Raw genomic sequence first — 23,323 nt, 5'->3', positions numbered from 1 at the left:
CCTATTGGGGAGCTGGTTATCCCCTAAATTTTTAACCGACCTCATGTACAATTCCGACCTTGCGGGGAGACAAGTAAACAAAGAAACAATAATCAGAACGGACATTTCCAGGGCATTTTATGATTAATCAGAAGTAACACTTCCAGGGCATTTTGTAATTAAATCAGAAATAACTTTTTCCAGTTACTGTTTTAATATTAGAACTTTGTTACATTAAACATAGTACTTATTCATAATGCATCGCCACGGGACGGATTTAGAAACTAGGGTCGTTTTTTTAACATTGTAAAAAATTGTCTTAGTCGTAAACGATTTCTCTCCCACCGAGAGGCAAGAAATTGAAATGTCGCGCCTGAAGAACAGATGCTACACTTTGATCTAAGCCAAAAGGCCAAGAAAGACAAATCATTTTTATTAGCTTTTCCTCAACAGCGACACCATGTTTTTTTTTATATTTTAATTTCAAGGGTGACAAACAAGATTTATTCGGAATGTTCCACTTTCCTTTTTTAGGGATGCACAGCATGACAACGGACGGTGCGATAAGCGTAATAATATAATGATAATAAACAATTTATTAGATATTTATTTATTCATAGGTATAAACCTTTTTCTTATTTATATGGTTTGGTTTATATATATATATATATATATATATATATATATATATATATATATACACACACGAGGGGCGTGCAATAAGTAATGCCCCTGACCCACTTCCAATAGCAGTAGAAACCACCCAGATTTATGCATTTCTCCCATCGTTTGATGCAGCTCTGGAGACCGTTTTTGCAGAGCACCCCAGGTTGGTCCTCCAATCACAACGTGACTTCAGAAATCAAAGCTGCATCATCTGGGAAACGCTTTCCTTTCAAAAACAACTTCATGGCTGGGAAGAGGTGAAAGTCAGAGGGTGCAAGGTCAGGAGAGTAGGGAGGAGGAGGAAGGATTTCATAACCACACGCTCGTGCTTCTGATCTGGCGACATGCGAGTTATGGACCGCAGCGTTGTCATGCAGGAGGAGGATACCTTCGCTGATCTTGCCCCGCTTCTGGATTTTGATAGATTCCCTTAATTTCCTCAAAAGTGAAGCATAATATACTCCTATAATTGTGGTACTCTTTGCCAGGAAATATGTCATCACTACTCCGTCCTGATCCCAAAAGGTCGTGAGCATGACCTTGCCAACGGAGGACTGTACCCTTGCCTTCTTTGGAGGTGATTAGTCCAAGTGTTTCCACTGCAGTGACTGGGCTTTGGTCTCTGGATCATAGTGATGGACCCAGGTTACATCCTGCGTAATCAGTCTTTTGAAAAACATTGACTCATCTTCTTGGCACATCTCCAAATTCATCCTCGACCACTCGAGACGTTCTCGCTTCTGTATTTGTGTGAGCAACCTGAGAAATCATCTGGCAGACACCTTATGAAAATGGCCATAAATTATAGTTTCCACATACCCTGTACTAATCTTGGGCTATTTGGCGAATAGTAATGTGCCGATCTTCCAAAATGGCAGCCTCAACTACACGGATAGATGTCTCATCAATGGCAAAACGGGGGGGGGGGGCGACCAGGTCTGGGAGCTGTTTCCACAGACTTCCGGTCATGTTTGATTCGCGATGCCAGCGTTTTACAAGGTCATATGATAGGGCATTATTACCATAAGTTTCTTTCATTTCATCAAAAGTCTCCTGTGGTGTGCGTCATTTTAAATACAAAACCCGGATCACTGCTCGATATTCAACAGCCTCCATTTCACACCTGACTCAGTTCAAACACCTGTAAAACAGAACCCACAATTAGTTCAGAGCTGTAATTTGCCAGATAACCCGTAGGGATGTAAGTCATTGCACATGCAAAATTTCAGCCAGATCAGACCACTGGAAGTGGGTCAGGGGCATTACTTATTGCACGCCCCTCGTATATACATATATATGTGTGTATATATATATATTTATTCATTTATATATATATATATATATATATACATATATATATATATATATATATATATATATATACATATATATATATATATATATATATATATATATATATATATATATATATATATATATATATATATATATATATATATATCGCTAGCATAGAACAGCGTAAATGAATAGATTCTGTCAACTCGCCACGGAATTGAAAATTCTTGACTAGCCGGAATTAGACAGACAGTAAATAAAAAATTAACTACCTTCGCAAAAATTAAACTAGGAAGCAATTAGCATTTTATTTATATCTCATGGCGTCTGTGTATATCGTGAATTCTCTTTATTCCTGAATTATTTCAACGGTTTCGCAGAAAAAAATTGAAAGAAGAGACAATAACAAGACACATATATCGTCATATGATCTCTTCGACTGTGGATTTTTATCCTCTGCGAAAAAAATCCTTGAAATTATCTGATGCCTGTGTATTGCGGCGTAAGGCTGATTTTTTGCAGTTCTAGAAGGTCCACCCCTCCAAACTTTTATCACCTCTCTTTAAAAAGGGGTTAGTTTATTGCTAATCGATTACGGTGGAATATCGTGTTGCCCAGACACTATTTGCATGCCAGAGTTCTTCTCCTGGGGTGCTGACTACTCAATCCTACTTTCCGACCTTGGCGTTACAGTTCTTTCAGTGGGAGAGAATTAAATACCTGCTTCCTTAGACTTACTTTTAAGTCAACCGTAAAACCCGACGAAGACAGAGACAAAACGAAAAAGAGAAAGAGAGGCAAAACAGAAACCGTGAACAAAAGCTTTTAATAATTAAAGGTTATTGACATCTTTCACCCAAGAAATGATATGAAGGAAATATTTAATTGAAATTTCGTTTCATAATTTGTATTTTTAAATTGTTATTCTCTCATTTTCACTATTAATATTAACTACCTTATAATTGATTTGGAAGACGATCGTAAATATTAATCACATAGACCATTACATGAAAATACAACATTCATAGCTATTTCTTTCTATGGTTGGTTTTTGTTTTACAGCATATTAATCCTATCCAGGTTATCTAATGCCGACTCCCGTGATTTTGAAGAAATTTTTTTGATAGAATATATTTGTTTTGTTCTTTGAAGTCGGTTTCTATTTAACCAATAGTTGGGACCCTAACAGGTACTACCACTCCAGGTCAGAGTGGACCTAGATGCAATAGCAATTAAGGGGGTGCTCCACACTCCCCAAAGCCCGCAAGCCGGGGCCTCACCATCGGATAAAGTTTAAGTATTTCTTTCTAAACTTATGATTTCATACATATAACTACGTATATCGATAATGTTAAAATTATATTTTTTTATAATAAATATTTAAATACTTTCGGTATATTTATATATATATATATATATATATATATATATGTGTGTGTGTGTGTGTGTGTGTGTGTGTGTGTATGTGTGTGTGTACGGATATATACGAAGATTCTTCCAAAAAGGTAATGCCTCCTATTGTTTATTGTGGTCGAATGGATAAGAAACGATTGAAAGTCGGATTCTTATGATAGAGAGTGGGACAGATTTCTTAGCCATAACTCTGCATTTTCTTATTCTCCTTATAATTCCTTCTTCATTCGTTTGCTGCGAGGTGTTTATCTGTCTTAGCCTTGTGGATTTAGGAGTAAAAACTCCTACTTGAACTTTTATCCAATGTCCCTATCTTTGACCTCGATCTTTTCGCATTAAGTAAACCTAAGATAATAAATTTATGAATGTACCCGTTCGATAAACACATGAAAAAAACTAAACTATGCAATTATTGTATATATATATATATGAATAAATATATTGTATTATATTATATATGTAAAAAATTAGAATTAAATTCTGTAAGTTAAAATGTTAAATAACTTAGTTTTTCGAAGAGAAATACAAAGATTTATATATTTCTTATTCCGTGGAGTTTAAATCAGTGGCTCATATCCTCAGAGGAAACGTAGTGTTACTGATTTGTTCCGAGTCTAGGAATAACGGAACACCGCAAACATATAGATATCGGCCTTTGATTTTACTATTAAATTCACGATACATGGATATTATTTCATGTAAGATACACCGCAAACATATCAATAATATTAATAATTATTTTTATTATATTTTTATTTTTATTATATGTTATTATTTGGATAATTAACATTATCATTTTTGTAATAAATCATAATTTCTTCATATCAAAAGTGAAACATATATCATTCCATGACCCCCCTCCAAAGGAAAAGTTTTGATATCTAGATATCCAAACTTTCAATCGTAGGAGCCGATCTGTGTTGTGGTTGGCAATATTGAATGTGCAAATAAACATAAAAAGAAGATACAATATAAAGTAATTAAACATGCAAAATTTTTTGGTTGTTTTAAAGTTTTTATCATTTTTGTTCATTTGTTCCTGAAAATGAGAAATGTGGATGATAATATTTTTAATACATATACATTTGTTAATTTTATTATTATATTTTTGGGTTGTGTGTGTATTTTTTATTTTATTTTTTAATGTATTTGTGTATTTTTGTGAAAAACAAGATTATGTCCTAGATAGAGCATCAGTAATAATGGTGTCTATACCTTTTATGTATTCGATTATGATGCTATATTCCATCTCATTAGGCTTTGATGTTTAGTAACCATTTTATGTAAGAAGGTAAGTGGGTTATGATCAGTACGAGCTAAAACAGGGTGTACAGTTACATTGAGAAAGACGTCAGTGTTTTATGGCTGATATTAAAGCTAAACTTTATTTTTAATAGTGGTATAATTCTTTTGGTATTTGTTGAATTTTCTCTTTAGAAATAACCAATAGCTTTATCTAAGCATTCTTCATCTTGTTTGATGAGAATTTCACCCATGCCCACATCACTGGCATCAAATTGTAATTTAAACTGTTTGGAGAAGCTGGAGTTGCAAGAGCTGGACTTCCAATAAGAGTTGATTCGATGTCATTGAAAGCTTTATGGCAGGAATCAGTCCATTTGTATTTTCATCCTCTTTAGGAGATTGGTGAAAGGGTTAGTGTTAGGGTTAGGGTTAATGTAGAAAAGTTTATACAAAATCTTCTATAAAATCCAGCAATACCGAGAAATCTCATTAGTTGTTTTTTTTCATTTGTTGAGACGGGATATTTTATTATAGCATTAACTTTTGCCAAGATAGGTGTTACTTGACCCTGACCCACAGTATGACCCTAATAGTCACTTTTGCTTGACCGAAACAACTGGCAAGTTAGCATTTTGTAGTTTTAAAAAATAATCTCTTTATAATATCTAAATATTCTTCCCAGGTGTTATTGTAAACTTCACATCCATGAATATCCTGTAGTAAGGAAGGCATCGTTCTTTGAAATGATGCTAGAGCATTTTTCAATAATTTTTCGAAAGTCTGTTACAGATCTGTTGTTGCATAGAGTGTTAATTTTAGAAGGTACCACTTGTGCGTATATTACGCGTGTTCTTATTTAGTGTTCATATTTGTGAGAGTCTTAGTGAGAGATTAGAGTCTTAGAAGTGTTCATGTTGATTGTTCATATGTCTTAAGATGTTCATGTTGTAAGAGATGGAGACATTGGTGAGATATAGAGACAGAGTACATATAAAGCGAGAGACAGTTCTGTATATATATAACAGACAGTGTACATGTTACTACAAGAGAACCAATTCAATAAGAAGATTTATGAATATCTTGATAGAGAGACCGAGAGATAGTGGGTTTGACATTTACGTTTTGACAGTAGTGCATATAATATAGACACGTTACCTTTCTCGGTGTAATGATAAACACAGAAGACGCAGATACACAAAGATGATGATATCCTTTATTCCATGACCGGTCCATGATTTCGCTTGAGAAATTCAAAGTTTCTTTACATGGTTATTTCTAAAACCCTCTCACTTCTAGAGGTTGTCTTAATTCTAACGGAGAATCGGTCTGAACCTCTCTGCTTCTCCCCGACTCTTTTCCTAGACTCCCCGACTGCATCTAAAAACTCCACCTATATTGAGAACTCGTCACGTCATCGCATGATTAAACATGTGCTAATGAAGCACGTTGGTGACATGCGTCACGTTGCCAAACTTGACATGACCCCGAGTTCAGTTACCTATTTTCAAATAACATTTTTACAAAATATGTTTACAATTTCAATAGACGATTAAATTCATTAAGAGAAACAAATTTCATTATTACATTCCTTTTCCATATACAGATATGTAAGCTAAATAATTGCAATTCCTTATTTCAATAACATTCTGTATTTATTTTAACTTATGATTGGAATTTTCAATTCCAAATCTAGCTTCGCAAGTTCGAATCATTGACTATCCTATTTCATATTTACATTTAACTAATTCCCTATGTTTTCTTACATGTAACATGTATCATGTAACACTGTAAGTTCCGTCTTGATTAGGCACGAGAATGCATGGTGAATTAACATCTGGAAAAAGAGATTTCTGAACTTATTTACCAAAGCATATATATCTTTTATATGTTATTTAAGTTTAAAAGGAGTTCTGAGCTTCTTAATTGAATGCTGTGACCTATCTCTTTCTCTTTAGTTTGTTTCTATTGTCTAAGTGTCCCGTTTAATAATATCTGTAAGAGATTTTAATGTAAATGCTTGCTTTGTTTTATTTTTATACGTATCGGCCGAGGCCTCTTACGATAATATGTTTATGCTTGTTACGGATTGACGAGCCCATACATTAATATGTTACGGATTTTTTCCTAGTCTAGTTTACAAAGAAAAAGAAGACACAAAATCAAAAAATAGTAAAGAAAACAAATGTCTTATAAGATATTTATAATCAACAGTATAAGAGAAGTAATTTTTTTTTCTAGTTATTTCTCTTTTTATAGAAGTAAATGTTTTTAGTAATGTTTGTTATAGATTTTTTAGACAGAAATGCTTTTGGTCAAATATAATTCAGAAAAATCTATATTTACCAGTTTTTGATGAAAGAGATTTTTTCTCTGTATCTTGTTTGGTTAACCTGTTATTTTAACGACTCAAGTTTTCTTGTGCTTTCCTTTGGTGGGAGTTATAAAAGGTGATCTCCTCTCATTGCGTCACACCGCATGTTATGAATGATTATAATTTACGGTCGTCCGCTATTTATAGTTATCGCTAGAGACGCTTCCAGAAAGAACAACAAAAAATAATACTTTTTGCTCCATCTTTTGAAAGTCTCCAGAGACGTTAAAAAACGTTTTTCATTCAAATTCTTAAGTAATACTTTTTATATTATTTTACATAATCTTTTATGGTTATTTCCTTTTAATTAACTAATTTATTATTTTTTTATTATTATCATTATATAATATGTTATGTATTTTTATTTTGTTATAATTAATAATAATATTAATAACTTTTTTAATTATTTTTTTAATTTTTATTATATGTTATTATTTGAATAATTGATATTGTCTTTTGTGTAATAAATCATGATTTCTTCATATCAAAAGGAGAATATATATCATTCCATGGCAGTAGTTAGAAAAATAAAATTCATAGGTAGCCGATAATTGTTTCTGTATATATATATATATATATATATGTGTGTGTGTGTGTGTGTGTGTGTGTGTGTGTGTGTGTGTGTGTGTGGTCATATGTGTTTCCAAAAGTATTGCTCCTTTGTTTATTTTGCTCGAATGTATTAGAAGGTTGGAAGTTGCATTGTTATTATGATTACATTCATGCATTCTTTACTCGAATGCCTCATTTCTTTGTTGCTGATATTGACGGTTGGAGACTCTGCAAGCAATTCCTATCATTAGCGTGCGTAAGAAGGAGAAATGCGTCATTGAATTTTTAGCAAACATGCATAAAGAATGATGCTGGCTATGTAGTAAAACAAATCGTAGAACAGACAAGATCGCTCGTTTTAATGCTACTGTTTTCGAGTTCAAAGATTTTTAACTTATTGATTAAAAAAAGTCGGAGACTTTACTTTTGGAACGACTTACATATATATGGAGGCATAGCATAATATCAAAACACCTATAAAAAACTGTATCTAACGGAGTTTTTGACACACGCACACTTATAATAGTTGATTTACGTTAAGCACGGATCAACATTAGTTTAAGTATCTGACAGGAAATAGTATCCATAGAACGTGAATTTAATAGTAAAATCAATGGTCGATATCTATATTTTGTAAAAGTATATGTTATTTGTATAGCTTCCTTTTGTTCTTTCTTCGATTTAATAGGATATACTCGTCTAAAAACAACTTAAAGTTTGCAGACAATAATTTCTACTAAATGTTTTTGAGCCAAGGAAAATCGTTTGAAAACCTAAATTCTACGAGCCGAATCAAACTTAGAAACTCTTATGAAAACGAAGAGAAGATCCTAATTTACCCTATATGTGCTTTAGGGTTGCACTTGCTAACACCACTGCATTTATATTTGCCCTCTATTGGCCCCACAACAGCGGAGTTACTATCTTTAAGAGCATATCTGAGAAAATAGACCACATACTGTCTTCACATCCCTCGGCTAACATCCACATCTGTGGTGACTTCAACGTCCATAACGTGGAATGGCTGACCCATTCAAATAAGACAGATGATGAGGGGAGGTTTTGTCATGATTTTGCCATTGCTTATGACCTCACTCAGATTGTTCGCGAACCCACCCGTGTGCCCGATACACCCAATCAATATGCAAGCCTCTTAGACCTTTTTCTTTCAACTTCCCCTGAGCTATGTTCATGTACCGTTCATTCTCCTTTAGGATCCTCCGACCACTCCGTCGTATCAGTTAAGATAAAAACAAAATGTAAGAAGCCATCAGACGTACCCCTCCACCGTACTGTATACCGATACTCTATGGCTGACTGGGATAGCTTCCGTACATTCATATCTGATTTACCTCTGCACTCCATGTTTAAAAAGGAAGTGTCCTCTATAGTATCAGATCTGACCGAATGGTTAATTGTAGGCATAGACCAATTTATACCATCAAAAAAATTCCAACAAAAACCTAACAGCCAGCCATGGTTCTCCCCAGAATGTGCTGCTGCTATCGCGCACAGAAATCACTTTTTCCATAACTACCAACGTAATAGATGCACTGAGACTAAAGCTGCTTTCAGGACTGCCAGCAACCACTGCAAAAGAGTAATAAAAAATGCAAGAGAGCTATATGCCCAGTCTGTTAAATCCAAGGTAGCTGATCAGCGGCTTGGTTCCCACCAGTTTTGGCAGATAACAAATAGGATCCTGAACAGAAGTGTGCGTTCTATCCCAACCATTATCAATGGACCAGAGGTTATCTCGTCAGCGTCAGACAAGGCCAAACTATTTGCAAAGAACTTTGCAGCTAATTCTACCCTATGCGACGAAGGCCATCAACTCCCCATATTTCCTCCTATAACACAGAACAAGCTAGGTAATATACAAATATCCGTGCATGAGGTCGCCAAGCTAATAAAAAACCTAGATTCCAGTAAAGCAACTGGCCCTGATGGCATCCCAATTATAGTGTTAAAAAAGCTTCAACCAGAACTTGCTCCCATACTTACGAAACTATTTAAGCGCTGCCTTAAGGAGAAGTGCTTTCCGACCCCCTGGAAGACCTCATCAGTTTGCCCTGTATTTAAGAATTCAGGTGATAAGTCATCTCCCTCTCAATACAGACCAATAAGTCTTCTCTGTGTTATGAGTAAGTTACTGGAATCAATATTAAATAGAGAAATAGTCAACCACCTCAGCAGAAACAACCTTCTTAGTGACACACAATATGGTTTCCGCTCTGCAAGATCTACCGCAGATGTGCTGACGGTTATATCCCACAGGATTAGTGAATCTCTTGACAAAGGCTTCCTTTCTAGGGCAATTGCTCTTGACATATCAAAGGCCTTTGACAAAGTATGGCATAAGAGTCTACTTCACAAGATTTCCAGCTACGGTATAACTGGAAATGTTTTCTCAATCATTAAATCATTTCTCTCCGATAGGCTCATAAGAGTAGTGGTAAATGGACAAAAATCGGAGGCCTGCAATATAAATGCTGGAGTCCCTCAGGGGTCAATCCTCGGCCCAACTCTCTTCCTGATCTACATCAATGACCTCCCTAAACACATACTTAAATCATTCGTTGATATCTATGCTGATGACACGACCATCTACGGCAACACATCAAAGGCTGTAAATGACGAAGTTCTCTCGGATTCTCTCTCCTCTGATCTCGAGCGCGTGGTTCAGTGGGGGAAGATGTGGCTAGTTACCTTTAATGCATCTAAAACCAAACTCCTATCCTTACATCATCAACGCTCTGATCCCCAGCTGGCATCAATTGTGATGGATGGCTCTCGTCTGGGTGAGGCCCAGTGTTTTGACAAGCTTCTGGGTTTGACCTTTACTCCTGATCTGAAATGGAACACGTACATCAAGTCTGTTGCCAAGGTCGCAGGAAAGATGGTGGGATCTTTCTACCGCTCCAGAAGATATCTCACTACTGATGCAATTCTCTATCTATATAAAAGCCAAGTACGGCCAAGGATGGAATACTGTTGCCATATCTGGGCAGGAGCTGCTAAAAACAGCCTATCATGCCTTGACAGAGTACAAAATAGACTTCGTGGTTTAGTGGGGGATGCCCTTTTCTCTACCCTGCAACCCCTCGCCCACAGAAGAGACGTTGCGAGCCTATCCTTGTTTTATCGTTATTTTCATGGCAGGTGCTCGTCTGAACTCCAATCCCTGGTCCCCCCTCGCCAAACTTTCACGAAAATCACCCGTCTAGCTGAATCCACTGTGAAAAATTTCCCCCACTCTATATCTGTGCCTAAATCAAAACGCGGATTTCATGAGCAAAGCTTCTTTCTTAGAACTGCACGCCTGTGGAACTCTGTTCCGTCTGCCTGCTTCCCTCCGGACTACAACTTGGATGTCTTCAAGTCTAATGTTAACAAATTCCTAATGAACCGCCCCCCCTAATTAAACACTTCATAAAATCTCCTCACTAACGTGATGTACTTGCAATAACCCTTATCCCTGAGTGGCTTCCGGGCCTTGATAAGTGGTGATCACTGTGTAAAAAAAAAAAAAAAAAGAACTAATAAAAGATTAACTAGAGATATAAAACTTTAGAGAATGCTCAACCCGTTATTCTATTTAGTATTAGTCCGGTTGAAGTAACAGGAGAGGGACACTTCAAGAATCGCGGACAATTCTTATTTACTTAGACACAGGTACGCACGTACTAACAGATAAGGTAAACAAGCACGCGCACAACACAATACTACCTAATGCTCACAGACGCATATTACTCTAACATGCAAATATAAAGACATAAACATCCTTAGCCATCCTGTTTGATATTAACGGATCATACTTGTACAACAATTTGTATAAACTTTTTACAAATTATCATTTTTTAATGTAAATGCGTTTTCTGTTCGTGTAAACGCGTTGTACCGTAATTAGCTGATGATTTAATTATGCTTTCTTTAATTTTCTATTCATCAAAATCTGTTCATGTTAAGAAAGCACTATACATATATACCGCATAATCAACTTGTAACGCTGGTTCTCGTCGGATCACAAAAGCTAAACCACAATTAGTACCAAATTGTAACCATTTGTAAAAAAAAAAAGAATCTGCATGTAAGGCGACATTGACAGCACCTTGCAAAAAATTGCAAACCCTAACGTCATCTTTTTCTTTGACAAAGATAGTCATACAAATGGGGGCACCTTGTGAATTTAATATTCCCCCAATATTTCCTCCTTCGTAAGAAAGGCGATTGAACCTGCGTAGAACGTCGGATTATACTTTCTTCCTAGTGTAATTTTTAAACAAATTGTATTGTCGGCGTGATGGTTGGCAAACTCAAAAAAAAATGACATCAAGAAGGTCCCACCAAGTCCGTGACCATGCCACAAGTTATGGGAAGTGCTCGTGACCATGCCACAAGTTATGGGAAGTGCTCGGGATGTTATATAACAACAGTGAAGAATACTTGATTAGAGGATCAACCCCATATTAATTTGACTAAAAAAGACAAATGGAAATAGAAGAGCTGTTCAGATTATAATAAGCAGTGAATAATACGTCTAATTAGAGAGCGTAGCATTTGTAACACTTGTGTGAATAATGAAGACTTTGACGACGTTTCAGAAGATCATGCTGGCTTAATAGAGACCCGAATAAAGAGTGAGAGGACAAAACTTTCAGCGCAAATGCAACGAGAAAAAACAGAATCGAACAGGAGTCTTGACTAAGGAATATAATTTTACATATCAAATAAACAATTGTGAGAGTTAAAATACGACAAAGTTATGGCTTGAGTTCTTGAAATGGCCTGACAGTATCTATCATACCCGTAACAAACGGACTTGAATGGTAAACCTCAAAAATCGTTCATAGCCGTATCACCTGGAGAGTTTACAAACCATACTTCAGTGACGATGTTAATTTTAGAGTTACTAAATAGTATTTGAAACGTATCGTTTAAAATCCAGAGACAATAAAATGTGTAAAATTAAGCAGAATACTATAAGAGGAGGATAGACGGATACGATAACGATTTCTCTTATAGAATTGTCTACCAGAAAAAAGCATATAATATATATTTGAACGTGACAAACGTGTAAAACAACCACGCTAGAGACTAGCTTTGATCAGTAAAGTCAGAAAGCGTGCACGACCTTGGACGGTACAAACAACGAGTCTGAAGGGGTTATGAACTCGTATCCGAATCGCATCGAGTTCAGGAACCACGATAATGTTTAAGAGTAAAATAACGTAAGTTCTATGAAATTAAAATACAAGATACTACCATAGCAGGTGTCTACTAAAAGTAGAACATACATTAAGATGAGCTTACTCTACTAATCCTTGTCAAATAATTTGGATGACGGGTTCTCAGAAGAGATTACGGTATGTATGAGCAAAAACAAGTCAAGAGCATCCATGACTGACCAGAATGTGATAGAAAAGAAAAGTATATAGTCCAATAACCTATGCAATATAGTAGAAATAAAAACAATTGTGAAAGGTGCCCTCTTAGCAGTGCCTCTCAGACAACCGGTGATACATTGAAAAAATAGATCACACATCAATTATTTTTTAGTATTACACCTGGTCAGGAAGTGTTCGTCAGTCAGAACTAAACAGATGTTCAGTTTAGCAGGCAAGTTATTAAAAATAATAAGGCGTTCTATATGTTAGGTATAACCGACATTCAAAACATTCATAAGAATCGACCACTCTTCTAAAACATAGGAAAATCGATTGAAATTGATTATTACATTAGGAGGCGCGTGTGTTTTTAAATCATTGATAGGAACAGATCAATCACCATAAACGTATCGTGTTTTCAAATTGTGTTTTTAACGAAGACAATCTTCATTGAAGAGACGTATATAAAATACATATAGTTAAAAGCATTGATCAAGGGCAGGGAGGTGGACACATTATCAATGCCACAGTTATACGCGTTGCTAGGTAACAAAGCAGTTGAAGCCAGCCGGAGCTTAAATCGATACAAGAACACAGTGTTTATAGACGAGAAGGGAAGGGGGTTTAAGTTTTGAGAAACTAACAGTTGCTATAACAATTGGGACTGAGCGTGATAAGTTTACAAGTGAAAAGTAGAAACTAAATCCTGTCACTTAAAGATGCGAGATATAGGAAACATATAACATTAGATAACAGAAGTTATGGATCCATCTGAGTTACTCTTTGTTGGGTGATCATTTGCAAAACAGCAGGCACTTTATGTAGGAGGAAGTTGACAATTTTGTTGCAAAAACTTAAAATTCTAACGTCGTCATCTTCCTTGGCCGTGATATTTATGCAACTGAGTACCACTTGTGAATTTAATATTCGCATAGCACTTCTTCCTTTGGAGGATGCTGATTCGACCGGCTTAGTGTTGATATCACTAGCTTATAGTTTTTTTTTTCTTTCGCTATGTCATAATTTTATTTAAGAAATATATTTATTGTTAGTGTGTTTATTCGCAAACCTACAGGAAGAATCGTCGTCCCAAATGGTTCGAGAAGTCCAGTAATAACGCCATAAGTTATCGGAAGTAACCGAACGTTAATGCGAGAACAACAAAAGGAGGATACATTAAATTTGACGTAAACGAGGGGCACTGATAAACACAAGTTTTCTAACTAGTATTATTAAACAAATAAATGCTAAACGGAATGAAAAATGAAAACTGATAAAAATTGTGAGACAAGGAAGCTGGGACGAAATACGACAAGAAATGTGCTATATATGCAATATAGCAATGGCATCTTGAGAGTAACTTATTAACGACATGCAATCTCGGGTAACATGAGAATTTTTAACATCAATAGTGACTTACCAAACAGCAAAGAAAAACTATCCTAAAAATATTCTAATCGCTTTAACTTATACTTGCAATGAAAGAAATCTTCGATAAGGTCAGAAATAAACTCTAGTTAGAGAACGTGAGTTCGTCAGAGTAAAACTAGTGTTGAGTTTAGCTGGCACCCGAAGAATAAAGAGAGCAACATGTTAGTTTTATGTTTTTAGCAAAATACTAGATTTGTGGGCGTAGCCCCAGGAATATCTACAAGGACTTTTGATAAAAAAAAATGTGCTTGTGTATAATTTTATTTTGGTACCCTCTTTTTTAACACTTATCATATCGTGATAATTCAGTTTCAATATACGTTCTAAGGGGTTTTGGCCTTCGGACCAGGATCAAAGTGAAAATTTTATGTTTATAAATTTATTTTATTGCTTATAAGAAATAGATTTAAAAGTAAATATATAAAATAAAAAAATAAACAAACATACATAATATGATTTGGGAATCTTAGGTAAGATTACCCCCGGTGTGCTTGAGGTATTTCGATGAACGAGACATTTAGCTAGGATAAAGCATATACTAGCAAATGTACAGTGACGACGATGACCATAGACACCCTCTCCCCAATTTTTGAGTGGCCTTGTGCCTAATCTTTTGTTTGTTTCTGTTTTGTGTGCAAACTTTCAGAGGGAATAAAAATATATAACTCAAAGTGTAGTGTCGTTTCTGATGAGGCACTTCGCCATTTTCACTTCACTTTTTTGCCTCGGTTAGTGGTGGAGAAACCGTTCATGACTCATACATATTTTTTTTATTTTTGTTACTAGAGTGCCCTTTTTGGGGAGCTGGTTTCCCCTGCATTAAAAATAGAGCTTGTGTCTAACTCTGCCGTCGAAGGGAGGCAAGTAAATTTTACATTATATGTTCTAATTTATGAAGTATATGGTATTTATTTTAAATTACACTTGATTAGAAACAAAAACAGATAAAATTTTTTATGATGTAAGATGTGTCATCTTTATTTTATGACCAAAGGCTGGACACAAATATATGATAACTACGATGTACTCATCCGCTATGTACCTAAAAGTCATGTACTTGAGAAATATTTCAGAAAAGAAGACCCTATTCTCATTATTTTCCGTAGGGGAGTTGAAACCCTGCAAAGGTTCTCTAGATGTACATAGAACTTGTATCCATTTGGCGGGATCCTTCTACCGCTCCAGAAGATATCTCACTACTGATGCAATTCTCTATCTATATAAAAGCCAAGTACGTCTAAGGATGGAATATTGTTGCCATATCTGGGCAGGAGCTGCTAAAAACAGCCTATCCTGCCTTGACAGAGTACAAAATAGACTTCGTGGCTTAGTGGGGGATGCCCTTTTCTCTACCCTGCAACCTCTCTCCCACAGAAGAGACGTTGCAAGCCTATCCATGTTTTATCGTTATTTCCATGGCAGGTGTTCGTCTGAACTCCAATCTCTGGTGCCCCCTCGCCAATCTTTCACGAAAAACACCCGTCTAGCTGAATCCACTGTGAAAAATTTCCCCCACTCTATATCTGTGCCTAAATCAAAACGCGGATTCCATGAACAAAGCTTCTTTCTTAGAACTGCACGCCTGTGGAACTCTGTTCCGTATGCCTGCTTCCCACCGGACTACAACTTGGATGTCTTCAAGTCCAACGTAAACAAATTCCTAATGTACCACCCACTTAAGTAAACACTTCATCAAATCACCACACTAACATAATGTACTTTCAATAACCCTTGTCCCTGAGTGGCTTCCGGGCCTTGATATGTGGTGATCACTGTGTAAAAAAAAAAAATTTCAAAAATGTCCTTTAGTACATTTACGTGCAACAGAAAAATATCAATTTATAAACTATGTACTGCATGACTGATTTCATTATACAAACATTTCAGCATAGCCATCGAACAAATGACTTTCTTTTAATTATGATAGATCAAAAGGAATATATATATTTTTTGCTGCAACCTGATTAATTCAAATACACAATGGAATTCGTTCGATAAATCATTGATATTTGTTTTTGGCTGAGCCGACAATCTAGATTTTATAAAAGATATTGTTTTTGCATCATTCGGTCTGGTTGCACAACGTTCTCCCTCGGGATATTGTCTGGCGATGGATGTGCGAACTCGGACAAAAATTAATTTCTCGAACTACCGATATTACCATTGATTCAAGCATTATTTAGTTAATATTTTCACACAAAAAATTATAGCAGAAATATTTCTACTTTTTTATTAAATTACAGGTTTCGCATAATTTTATCTGCAATGGTTACTGTTGTGGTTGCAAGGTTGAACAATAATTAGTAAGGAAATACAATGAAGACGCAAACAACAAGATAACGCAATAATAAGTGTATTAAAGAAAAGGTATATTTACAATATGTACAAATGACGGTGTCGAGTCAGAGAGTCTTAGTGGGAGGACATGTACGCTCTTCGGCGTCACTTCCGGTGGCATTTGAGTAAGACACACCAAGGCCAACCTAGGCTTGCCATTTATAGTGTTATGTTATTCGCATATGCAAATAAGTGGTTGCCACCACAACACCCCCCTCTCAAGATTTGAAGTCACACAGATTTCAATATATTTTTCTATTTGGGTTTACCATTAATGGTTCATTCACTTTTCTTTTTCTACCTGATCTTCGGGGTTCAGGTGCATTTTGAGGCGGTTCCAAATTAAAAGATTCGTCTATGATATCTATGGTGTCCCCCTCTTCGACTGTTGTCGTATCATCATCATCTTGGATATGACGTTTTTTTTATCTGATTTAGGTGCCTTTTATGTATATTCTGTGGACCTTTAATCATGTATGTACAATCACCAATGCGTTTATCCACTACTCCACATTCCCAGTAAGATGTGTTATTTCTGTATCACTTAAAATATACTCGATCTCCCGAGTTATATTTCTTTCTTCTCGTGTGTGTTGTGTTTCGGATAATTGCCTGCCTTGGCAATAGTTTGTCAAACGCTGATTTTACCTTTCTGGCAAACATTAGATCAGCTGGTGATATGTTTGATGGTGTACTAGGATGTGGTGTAATCCTATATACTTGCAAGAATTGTTGCAAAGCTTTTTCTGTTGGTGTTCCAATGGATTTCTTTAACGCTCGTTTTAGCGTGTCCACGAACCTTTCCGCGAGGCCGTTCGAACTTGGATGATACGGCGGAGTCGTGATATGCTTCACTCGGAACGTGTCGCAAAATTCCTTAAACTCTGCAGATGTGAACTGCGTTCTGTTGTCAGTGACCAGTGTGTCTGGTACACTAAATCTTGCAAACAACTCGTGTAGGAACCCTATTGAGTTGTTCGTTGTTGGATTCCTGCAACGCATTACCTCCGGCCATTTTGTGAAACTATCCACTACAATTAAATAGTAGTTATCACTTACTGGACCAGCGAAGCCCATGTGGATTCTCGACCATGGTTGGTCGGTTTTCGGCCAAGGTTTGTGTACTATAGGTGGAGATTTTGCCGCTAACTGGCATCCTTTACATTTATCAATTGTTGTCGCTATGTCAGTGTCCATGTTACGCAAGTACACGTAGCTTCTCATTAACGACTTCATTCGATTTATCCCCGGATGTCCTGTGTGGAAATCTCTTAAAATCCTATTCTGCAATGTTTTGGGTATTACCACTCTCTCGCTGTACAGTAACACATCGTCACATATGGAGAAAACTTCCTGCACCTTTGCGTCCGTTATAATTTTCTCTTTTATGTCCTTTATATATTCGTCTTTCTCGGCTTCCCTTTTAATGTCCGACAAAGTTACGGGTAGTTCCTTAATGATGTTTGCTACCATATTTTTTACTTCAACATTTGTCCGAATTGCTGCAATGACTGATTCTTCCAGATTGTGTTTCTGTGGTATCAGTCTTGACAGTCCATCAGCATGGCAAATCTTTTTTGATGCTAGATGTTGTAGCTGGAAATCGTAATAAGTAGTATTGTACCCCAGCGCAGCAATCTATTTGCGGTGTATACCGGCAATCCTTTTTTTTTTTTTTTTGATCCATAGATCGTGACTAACGGTTTATGGTCGGTTTCAAGTATGAATTGTCTACCATATAAATATCGGTGAAATTTAATCACGGCAAAGATTATGCTCAACGCTTCTTTTTCGATTTGTGAATATGCCCTTTCGGCTGGTATCAGCGTTCTCGAAGCGTGCGCTATTGGTTTTTTAGACCCATCCGGCATAATATGTTGAATGCATGCTCCTAAGCCGTAGGAGCTAGCGTCACTAGCGACGACTATTTTTAAGTTTTGTCAAAGTGCGTTAAGAATAATTCGGATGTTAGTGCGCTCTTTATTTTGTCAAAAGCGGTTTGACATTCTTGCGTCCAGTTCCACGGTGTATCCTTTTTAAGCAGATTATTTAAGGGGGCTCGCAAGTTATGCATTCCTTCAATAAAAGATTGGTAATAATTTGCGAGTCCCAAGAAACTCTGCAAGGTTGTTACATTATCGGGTGCTGGCATATTTTTTATTGCCGCAGATCTGTCTGGGTCTGGACGTCGTCCATGTTTGTTTCTTATATGTCCAAGATACTTAATCTCGCTCATACAAAAGTCACATTTACTTTCTTTTACTTTAAAGCCGAATTCTTGTATTCGAGTAAATACTTTTTTCAAATGTTCCTTATGTTCTTCTAGGGATTTGCTCCTGACAACAATGTCGTCCAGGTATGCACATGCGCACTCAATACCACTTAGCATGGTGTCCATCGCTTGCTGAAAGATGGCAGGCGCTACTTTGATGCCAAAAGGCAATCGGTTGTATTTGTATAATCCCTTATGCGTATTGATGCATAGTATTTTTGAGCAATTCTCCTCGACCGGTATTTGCAAATACGCGTCGCTACAAGTCTATCTTGGAGAAGATATTACCCCCATTCAACTCCGTGAATATTTCCTCTGGGCTTGGTAGGCGGTAATGGTGATCTTTTAATAGGGAGTTGACCCCGGTCGAAAAGTCTGCGCACACTCTAACTTCGTCATTCTTTTTCTTTACGTATACGGTGGGGGCTGCCTACTCGTTGTGTTCTATTTTTGATAGAATTCCCGTCTGTTCCAATCTATTTAATTCTTTATCAATCTTTTCCAACCCAGCGGAACATTTCGTTTTTTTTCAAAAAATTGGGCTGGCGTTTTCTTTAAGTTCAAACGAGGCCTTGAATTTACTGCAGCGGCCTAAGTTAGTCGTGAATGCCTCAGGAAATAATTCTTTTAAATCGTCTTTTATATTTAATGTTGTTGGAGAAGAACATTCTAATTTTTTACAGAATGTATTGATTGGCTTATCCCATAGTCCGAATTTCTCAATTAAATCTATTCCAAACAGATTTTCACTATTTTTTAGTATGAATATTTTTGATTTCTTCGAAATCCCTTTCAATTTTATCGGGAGGACAACTTCTCCTTCAAATTTTATACCACCACCAGTTACCGTCCGGGCTGCTTTACTAGTTTTCATCATGGCCGGTTTTCCCAACTTTTTCCACGTATTAAGGTTTATTATAGAAACATCGGAGCCGGAGTCGAGTTGTAACTTTATTGATGTTTTAAATATTTCCACTTTTACGTATTTTCGCCGATCTTTGTCTAATTTTGTATTTGATTTTGTTTGCTGTACTCTCTTTCTGGTGTAATCTTTATATCTGCAGCAATCGCTTTTGTGTCCCACCTTCTTACAAATGTAGCATTTTTCTTCTCATAAGGACAATCTGATTCCCAATGCTTTTCTGCACATCTCTTACAGTTATATCTAGGAAGAGGCGTGTTATATTCTGTACTATATTTATGGTTATTATCTTTGGAATATCCCGTTCCATTTTGATTGCTTTTCTTTGTAAAGTTCTTGGTTGGTGCGTATGATTTTCTAACTTTTCTTACATATGCCACTCCGGATTCTTCTATATTTTTTAAATCCTTTTTTAATGTAATGGCCCTTTCACAGTCCTCTGCTAGTTTCTGGAGTGTTAAATCTTGCTCGGATTCCAGCTTAGACAACACTCGTCTGCATATTTCTGCATTTTTCGTGGAAACTAACCCTTGAGCGAAGATTAGACATTTAAAATATTCTACCGTTAGTTCTGCAAGCTTAAAATTATCGCAGTTTTTATTGACCACTGATGCGTATGTCAAATAATCGTGGTTGTCCATCTTTCTTAGATTCATGCACAGCCATCTTTTATGAAAAATAGATATATTTGGATTAAATAATTCTTTTAGTTATTTTACAGCTTCCATGAACTCTAATTCCGCAGTTTTTTTTAGGTAATATGTAATCTACGGATTTGCTGTGTTCTGATGTACCCAATTTTCTGAGTAAGAGGCTCACTTTCTGACTATTTGGCCAATTTTTACAGTTAAGTTGAAAAACATCCTCGTATCTTGTGTAGTATGCTTCAAAATTCTTCTCTTCCTCAGGCACATAATGAAATGTGTCCATGCTATTAAAAATAGTTGTATGGGAGAAATTAACACTGTCGACATTTTCTCAATTACTCTTTAGTAGTTCCAGTGTTTTAGCAAAACGTTCATCTTGTCTTTCTTCATATTCCAATTGTAGTTTCTTATGCCTTTCTTCCTGTTCTAATTGCAGTTTTTTCTGCTTTAATTGTGCCATTTTCTGCTTTTCTTCTTGTTCCTGCTGTCATTTCAATAATCTGTCCTCTCTCTTTTCCTCGCGGTCAGCGTGTGCCTGTATTTGTGTTTGCAAAAGCTCGTTTTGTGTAGCTTGTCTGCGTTCATCCCGCTCAGCCTGTGCTTTTAAAAATTGCATGAACATTTTTGATAAGTCTACCACGTTTTTTTTTGTTTTTTTTTTTAGTGTGTAGTTAAAAAAATATTGTACCATGTACAATATACACCGGTTTGGGTTACAACAAAAAAGCAAATTGCTGTAAGCTCCTGTTTTCAATAATAATATCGCTGCTTGCAATAATATATTCTGTTGGCGAGTCACGCTGCAAAAAAAAATCAAACAGGTTTATCTGGAATCACGAAATGGAATTGACTTTCCGTTTTTTAGGCACTTACTAATAAGTAACTCTTTCCACAAAATAAAAGTTTGGGTTTTGTTTTTTTTTGTTTTTTTTAGTCGAGTCACAATTGAATAAATGTATGCAGTACATTTAGTTCTTTGAGTTTTTTTCTCTTGTATTTTAGTAATTAAAATACCTCTTAAATTGAGATTACCTTTTTTCCGTGACGTTTTACTGTATTATCCGTTATTCAGTGACAACTTCAAGAAAAAAAAATCCTTTCCTTGAATTTTAGTTTTAGCTGTGGTATTTCCTTTTAGTACCGACGTCAACCAAAACATTAATTAAAAAGTCCTTTAGTTGTTGTTTTGTTTACGGGGAACAGTAATTAGAATCCACTGGTGAATTTTTTCGTAGGTTACTTCCTTCCTTTTCGTAATACGGGTCTTACCTGTCGTTTTCTTTGCGACAGAACAAAGTTCGCTTTTCGTTTGCAAGTTGGTCCTTTAGTAAGATTTGTCGTGTAGCGACAAAACAAAAATTCACTTTTACATTCGTTTGCAACTCGGATTCCCAGAAAACAGCGTAAATTGTCGCTTTTTCCACGTTAGAGTTTTCTTTTTCACTTGAGTTGAAACTTCTCTTTAGTGTAAAATCCGTTAGCTCGTCAAAACTTTGCATTCCTTAAAAAAAATGGGCAACCTTTGCGTTGTACTTTTTTTAAATAGTTCTTCGTCAAACTGTTATATTTGACGCTTCATATCTCGTCGCCAACTGTTGTGGTTGCAAGGTTGAACAATAATTAGTAAGGAAATACAATGAAGACGCAAACAACAAGATATCGCAATGATAAGTGTATTAAAGAAAAGGTATATTTACAATATGTACAAATGACGGTGTCGAGTCAGAGAGTCTTGGTGGGAGGACATGTACGCTCTTCGGCGTCACTTCCGGTGGCATTTGAGTAAGACACACCAAGGCCAACCTAGGCTTGCCATTTATAGTGCTATCTTATTCGCATATGCAAATAAGTGGTTGCCACCACAACAGTTACCTTGCTTGCAAAAATGTGAAATTTCGGCATAACATAATTTTTATATAATATTGAACAATAATTAAAAAATTTAATTAATAAAAATTAAAAATAATTAAATTAAAAAATGTAAAAATTTATACAAACGTTCAAAATAGGAATGTACGGATGCACGTCTGGGGAATAGATAACTATCACACGCCTTTATTTCGACTGCTTAAAATTTTGGGCCTTCGTATATTCCGCGTTTACAAAATTTTAGTTTGTTGTGTTTTGCAAACGGTAGAATCACGCGGTTTGGGGGCTGATTAATTAATGGTTTGTACAAACAAGGTGTTTTTCATTTAATTCAACATCTTAGGACTTTACTAATTATCTTTGAAATAGATTAAAAAAACAATTTTATAATGGATTTATTTAACTTCAAAATTTAGGTAAGTTGGTTAGCTCGCTGTGAAAAAAATTTCCATAATTTTTTTTCACGTGTACCAATTTTTTTTTTCCTTTTAGGAATTAAGTTTAGTCCTTAATCTTTTAAATACAATCAAGAGATAGTCGGAAACCTACGAAAAATGATGATGAATCGGCTTTCAAAACTAGATCCCCCTATCTTTGTCCGCCCGTTTTTGCCCGTACCTAGATAAAGATGAGGTTCTTGTTTTTATTGTCCGTTTTTTTTTTATGTTCCCTTTTCTTTATCGTTCCTTCTTTATTCTCACGCTTATATTCAACTTAAATGCTGTATGACTAACAGTATTTTTTATTAAAAAAAAGTTGAACATGTAGCACGGTGAATCTTTACACAAACATCTTTTGGGATCTTTAGTCTTTGAAACGGTCCTAAGTGTTCCCACATGTTCTTCCTATTTTTGTTTTAATAACTGCACCAATTCACTATTAAAACAACTATCTGCTCAGTATTAGAACATTATTAGCTTACTAGTGTTTTAAGTA

General features: G+C 35.8%; 1 protein-coding gene and 1 non-coding gene across 4 annotated transcripts in view; both read right to left on the bottom strand.

The window, feature by feature from the left end:
* LOC145276815 (uncharacterized) overlaps positions 1-23,323 on the bottom strand; it is a 475,667-nt gene that overhangs the window by 51,999 nt on the left and 400,345 nt on the right. The gene's annotated exons all lie outside the window — the stretch shown is intronic.
* On the bottom strand, positions 204-404 carry LOC145277235 (U2 spliceosomal RNA). Its single transcript, XR_013868129.1, has one exon. It is a non-coding gene; the product is annotated as a U2 spliceosomal RNA (small nuclear RNA).

Source organism: Euprymna scolopes, chromosome 5, assembly GCF_053919585.1.
Source record: "Euprymna scolopes isolate OS-2025 chromosome 5, ASM5391958v1, whole genome shotgun sequence".
NCBI classification, from domain to species: domain Eukaryota; kingdom Metazoa; phylum Mollusca; class Cephalopoda; order Sepiida; family Sepiolidae; genus Euprymna; species Euprymna scolopes.
The sequence above is the reverse complement of the archived record's forward strand: the minus strand, read 5'-3'. Positions and strand labels throughout refer to the sequence as shown.